Here is a 6,135-nt window from a genome sequence, read left to right as displayed (position 1 = left end):
TCAGTCAGGAGGATTTAAATGGTTATGAGGTTTTGATAATTAAAAAATAAATAAAACATAAAATAAAATAAAGTTACTTATGTAATTCATTGGTGGAAATTTCAGATAAGCGTATGGAGATGCTTTGTTGCTTCTGAACCTCTGCTTTCCTATAGCCTTCTTCCAACCATGCGTGCTCCCTTCCATGGCAAGCTGTAGGATCCTCTCAGTGAAAATGGTCCTCTACGGTTTCTGCATGGCTAATCAACTGTCAGATTTCTCGTCTCGGATGAAAAATACCAGGCACAGCTACCGCATGGCTAATCATCTGTCGGCTTCCGCTAGCGTCAGAATAGGATCCATTGATCCTTTTGCACACTGTCACTTGTGCCCAACATTCGCAGGTTTGAAGCTCGTCACAGTCATCCCTTCCCAGATCCTACTTGGAATACCACAGACAAGGTTTAGACTTTCCGGATCCCAGGAATGCTGCCAATGATTCTAGCCTATACCACGAAGGTTCTAATCTCAGATTCAGATGCTCTGTTGTCAGGAGACACAATGTGAATCATTGATTAGAAACCCAAGAGAATATACTCTGGCTGTCGTCCAATAACTACGTTGAACATCATGTAGACCGCTTGTGGTTGTTAGGTAAGCAGATCTTGGCTAAGCGAGTAATGAAGATAGTGGGTGATTATCATGGGTCACCCCTTCATTCTGACTTAACTGAATTAAGTACGAGAGTATATCATGGAGAAGAAGTAGGCGTGAATTGAAAGAAAAATAGTAGTACTTGCATTAATTCATGAAGAACAGCAGAGCTCAACACCTTAATCTATGGGGTGTAAAAACTCCACCGTGGAAAATACATAAGTGAAAAAGGTCTAGGCATGGCCGTGAGGCCAACCTCCAAACGTGAAAAGAGATGATAAAAGTTACATATGATCAAAAGATGTAAAATAAATCTCTAAAAGTAGTTTTTATACTAAACTAGTAACCTAGGGTTACAGAAAATGAGTAACTAAGTGCAGATAGTGCAGAAATCCATTTCCGGGGCCCACTTGGTGTGTGCTTGGACTGAGCATTGAATCTTTTTCGTGCATAGATGAGCGGGACTAGTAGCTTTTTTGCTTCTGAACAGTTTTGGCGTCGCACTTTATCCTTTGAAGTTCAGAATGATTGGCATCCATAGGAACTCAGAATTCAGATAGTGTTATTGATTCTCCTAGTTCAGTATGTTGATTCTTGAACACAGCTACTTTATGAGTCTTGGCCGTGACCCTAAGCATTTTATTTTCCAGTATTACCACCGGATACATAAATGCCACAGACACATAACTGGGTGAACCTTTTCAGATTGTGACTCAGCTTTGCTAGAGTCCCCCGTTAGAGGTGCCCAGAGCTCTTAAGCACACTCTTTTTGCTTTGGACCACGACTTTAACCGCTCAGTCTCAAGCTCTTCACTTAACACCTTCACGCCACAAGCACATGGTTAGGGATAGCTTGGTTTAGCCGCTTAGGCCAGGATTTTATTCCTTTGGGCCCTCCTATCCATTAATGCTCAAAGCCTTGGATCCTTTTTACCCTTGCCTTTTGGTTTAAAAGGCTATTGGCTTTTTCTGCTTGCTTTTTCTTTTTCTTTCTTTTTTCTTTATTTTTTTCGCCACTTTTTTTCGCAAGCTTTTCTTTTCACTTCTTTTTCTTGCTTCAAGAATCAATTTTATGATTTTTCAAATTATCAATAACATTTCTCATTTTTCATTATTCTTTCAAGAGCCAACAATTTTAACGTTCATAAACAATAATATAAAAAATACGCACCGTTCAAGCATTCATTCAGAAAATAAAAAGTATTGCCACCACATCAAAATAATTAGATTATTTTCAAGATAGAATTTGAAATTCATGTACCTCTTTTTCTTTTTCAGAAAACATTTTTTTTCATTTAAGAAAGGTGAAAGATTCATAGGACATTCATAGCTTTAAGACATAGACACTAGACACTAATGATCATGTAATAAAGACACAAACATAGATAAAACATAAAGCATAGAAATCGAAAAACAGAAAAATAAGAACAAGGAAATTAAAGAACGGGTCCACCTTAGTGATGGCGGCTAGTTCTTCCTCTTGAAGATCTTATGGAGTGCTTGAGCTCCTCTATGTCTCTTCCTTGCCTTTGTTGCTCCTCTCTCATGGACTTTTGGTCCTCTCTGATTTTATGGAGGATGATGGAGTGCTCTTGGTGCCCCATTCTTAGTTGTTCCATGTTAGAACTCAGTTCTCCTAAAGATGTGTTGAGTTGCCCCCAATAGTTATGTGGAGGAAAGTGCATCCCTTGAGGCATCTCAGGAATTTCATGATGAGGAATTTCCTCATGCTCTTGTTGAGGTCCATGAGTGGGCTCTCTTGTTTGCTCCATCCTTTTTTTAGTGATGGGCTTGTCCTTTTCAATGAGGGTGTCTTCCTCTATGACAACTCCAGCTGAATTGCATAGGTGACAGATGAGATGAGAAAAGGCTAACCTTGCCAAAGTGGAAGGCTTGTCAGCCACCTTGTATAGTTCTAGAGATATGATCTCATGAACTTCCACTTCCTCTCCAATCATGATACTATGGATCATAATAGCCCGGTCCACAGTAACTTCTGATCAATTGCTAGTAGGAATGATAGAACGTTGGATAAACTCCAACCATCCCCTAGCCACGAGTTTGAGGTCAGGCCTTCTCAATTGAACCGGCTTGCCTCTTGAGTTTCTCTTCCATTGAGCTCCTTCCACACAGATGTCCATGAGGACTTGGTCCAACCTTTGATCAAAGTTGACTCTTCAAGTGAAAGGATAAGGATCACCTCTTATTATTGGCAAGTTAAATGCCAACCTTACAGTTTCTGAACTGAAATCCAAGTATTTCCCCCGAACCATTGTGAGCCATTTCTTTGGGTTCGGGTTCACACTTTGGTCATGGTTCCTAGTGATCCATGAATTAGCATAGAACTCTTGAACCATTAAGATTCCGACTTGTTAGATGGGGTTGGTGAGAGTTTCCCAACCTCTTCTTTGAATCCCACGTTGGATCTTCGGATATTCACTCTTTTTGAGCATGAAAGGAACCTCGGGGATCACCTTTTTCTTGGCCACAACTTCGTAGAAGTGGTCTTGATGTACTTTTAAGATGAATCTCTCCATCTCTCATGACTCGAAGGTGGAAGCAATTGCCTTTCCTTTCCTCTTTCTAGAGGTTTCTTCGGCCTTAGGTGCTATTAATGGTTATGGAAAAACAAAAAGCAGAGCTTTTTCCACACCAAACTTAAAATGTTTGCACGTCCTCGAGCAAAAAGAAAGAAGAAATGAGGAGAAGAAGAAGAAATGGAGGAGATAGAGGGGAGGAGTGAATTCGGCCAAGGGGGTTGAGGTGTGTAAGATGTGTGAAATTGAAGGTGGTGAGGAGGGGAATTTATAGGGTAAGAGAGAGAGGGAATGCGTGTAATAGGAGTTGGGTTTGGGAGGGAAATGGTTTGAATTTGAATGATGAGGTAGGTGGAGTTTTATGATGGATGGATGTGAGTGGTGAAGAGATTATGGAGAAGAGGGTAAGATTTGATAGGTGAAGGGTATTTGGGGAAGAGGTATTGATGGGATTGGTCAAGGGTATTTGGGAAAGAGTGTTATGGAAAGGTGTAAAGAGGATAGAAGAAGAGGTGGGGTAGGTGGGGATCCTGTGGGGTCCACAGATCCTGAGGTGTCAAGGAATTCTGCTCCCTACACCATTCTGGCATGTAAACGCCCTCTGTGTGCCAATTCTGGCATTTAACGCTAGCTCTGCTACCTTTCCTGGAGTTAAACGCCAGTCTGCTGCCCCTTTCTGGCGTTTAACGCCAGCCAGACACCCTTTTTTGGCATTAAACGCCCAGAATGATGCCCATTTTGGCGTTTAACGCCCAGAATGCTGCCAGACTGGGTGTTAAACGCCCATTCTACTATCCTTACTGGCGTTTAAATGCCAGTAAGCATGTCCTCCAGGGTGTACTATTTTTGATGTTGTTTTTTATTCTACTTTAATTTTGTAGTTGTTTTTGTGACTTCACATGATCATCAACCTAAAGAAAACATAAAATAACAATAGAAAATAAATAAATATAATTAGATAACATTGGGTTTCCTCCTAATAAGCGCTTCTTTAATGTCAATAGCTTGACAGTGAGCTCTGAGAGAGCTTCACAGAGACTCAGAGCTTAATGGTGGCCTCCCAACACCAAACTTAGAAGTTGAGTGTAGGGGCTCTGTTTGACTCTGTATTGAGAGAAGCTTTTTATGCTTCCTCTACATGGTTACAGAAGAAGATCCTTGAGCCTTAAACACAAGATAGTTCTCATTCAATTGAAGGACCAACTCTCCTCTCTCCACATCAATCACAGCTCTTGTTGTGGCTAGGAAGGGTCTTCCAAGGATAATGGATTCATCCTCCTCCTTCCCAGTGTCTAGGATTATGAAATCAGCAGTAATGTACAGGTCTTCCACCTTTATTAAGACATCCTCTACAAGTCCATAAGCCTATTTCCTTGATTTGTCTGCCAATTCTAGTGAGAATTTAGCAACTTGTACCTCAAAGATCCCTAGTTTCTCCATTACAGAGAGTGGCATGAGGTTTATTCCTGACCCTAGGTCACAAAGAGCCTTCTCAAAGGTCATGGTGCCGATGGTACAAGGTATTAAGAACTTTTTGGGATCCGGTTTCTTCTAAGGTAACTTTAGTTACCCCAAAGCATTCAGTTCATTGATGAGCAATGGAGGTTCATCCTCCCAAGTCTCATTACCAAATAACTTGGCATTCAGCTTCATGATTTCTCATAGATATTGAGTAACTTGCTCTTCAATAATATCTTCATCCTCTTCAGAAGAATAATACTTATCAGAGCTCATGAATGGCAACAGTAAGTTCAGTAGAATCTCTATGGTCTCTGTATGAGCCTCAGATTCCTTTGGTTCCTCATTAGGGAACTCCTTAGTGGTCAGTAGACGTCCATTGAGGTCTTCTTCACTGGAAATCACTGCATCTTCCTCCTCTACAGGTTCGTCCATGTTGGACATATTGATGGCCTTGCACTCTCTCTTTGGATTCTCTTCTGTATTGCTTGGGATAGTACTAGGAGGAATTTCAGTAACTCTTTTACTCAACTGACCCACTTGTCCCTCCAAATTTCTGATGGAGGACCTTATTTCAGTCATAAAACTGAGAGTGGTCTTAGATAGATCAGAGACTATGGTTGCTAAGTCAGAGAGGATCTACTTAGAATTCTCTGTCTGTTGCTCAGAAGATGATGGAAAAGGCTTGCTATTGCCAAACCTATTTCTTCCACCATTATTATTATTCTTCTGATCCTTCCATGAAAAATTAGGATGATTCCTCCATAAAGGATTATAGGTGTTTTCATAGGATTCTCCCATGTAATTCACCTCTTCCATTCCAGGATTCTCAGGGTCATAAGCTTCTCCTTCAGGAGAGGCTTCTTTAGTGCTGCTTGATGCAGCTTGCATTTCAATCAGACTTTGAGAAATCATATTGACTTGCTGAGTCAATATTTTGTTCTGAGCCAGTATGGCATTCAGAGTATCAATCTTAAGAACTCCTTTCTTCTGAGTTGTCCCATTATTCACAGGATTTCTTTCAGAAGTGTACATGAACTGGTTATTTGCAACCATTTCAATGAGTTCCTGGGCTTCTGCAGACATCTTCTTCAGATGAAGAGATCCACCAACAGAGTGGTCTAATGACATCTTGGACAATTCAGACAGACCATCATAGAATATACATAAGATGCTCCATTCTGAAAGCATGTCAGAAGGACACCTTCTGATCAATTGCTTGTATCTTTTCCAAGCTTCATAGAGGGATTCACCTTCCTTCTGTCTGAAGCTTTAGACTTCCACTCTAAGCTTGCTCATCTTTTGAGGTGGAAAGAATTTGGCCAAGAAAGTATTGACCAACTTTTTCCAAGAGTTTAGGCTTTCTTTAGGTTGTGAGTCTAACCATATCCTAGCTCTGTCTCTTATAGCAAAGGGGAAAAGCATAAGTCTGTAGACCTCGGGATTAACCCCATTGGTCTTAACAGTGTCACAGATTTGCAAGAATTCAGCTATGAATTGATGAGGA

General features: G+C 40.8%; 1 non-coding gene across 1 annotated transcript; it reads left to right on the top strand.

Annotated features, from left to right (window-relative positions):
* Nucleotides 1-5,813: 5,813 nt before the first annotated feature.
* Nucleotides 5,814-5,921, top strand: LOC112746768 (small nucleolar RNA R71). The gene has a single exon (XR_003174632.1). It is a non-coding gene; the product is annotated as a small nucleolar RNA R71 (small nucleolar RNA).
* The last annotated feature ends 214 nt before the right edge of the window (nt 5,922-6,135 follow it).

The sequence above is a fragment of the Arachis hypogaea genome, chromosome 14 (genome assembly GCF_003086295.3).
Source record: "Arachis hypogaea cultivar Tifrunner chromosome 14, arahy.Tifrunner.gnm2.J5K5, whole genome shotgun sequence".
Taxonomy (NCBI): domain Eukaryota; kingdom Viridiplantae; phylum Streptophyta; class Magnoliopsida; order Fabales; family Fabaceae; genus Arachis; species Arachis hypogaea.
This window is presented reverse-complemented; position numbering and strand designations above follow the sequence as displayed.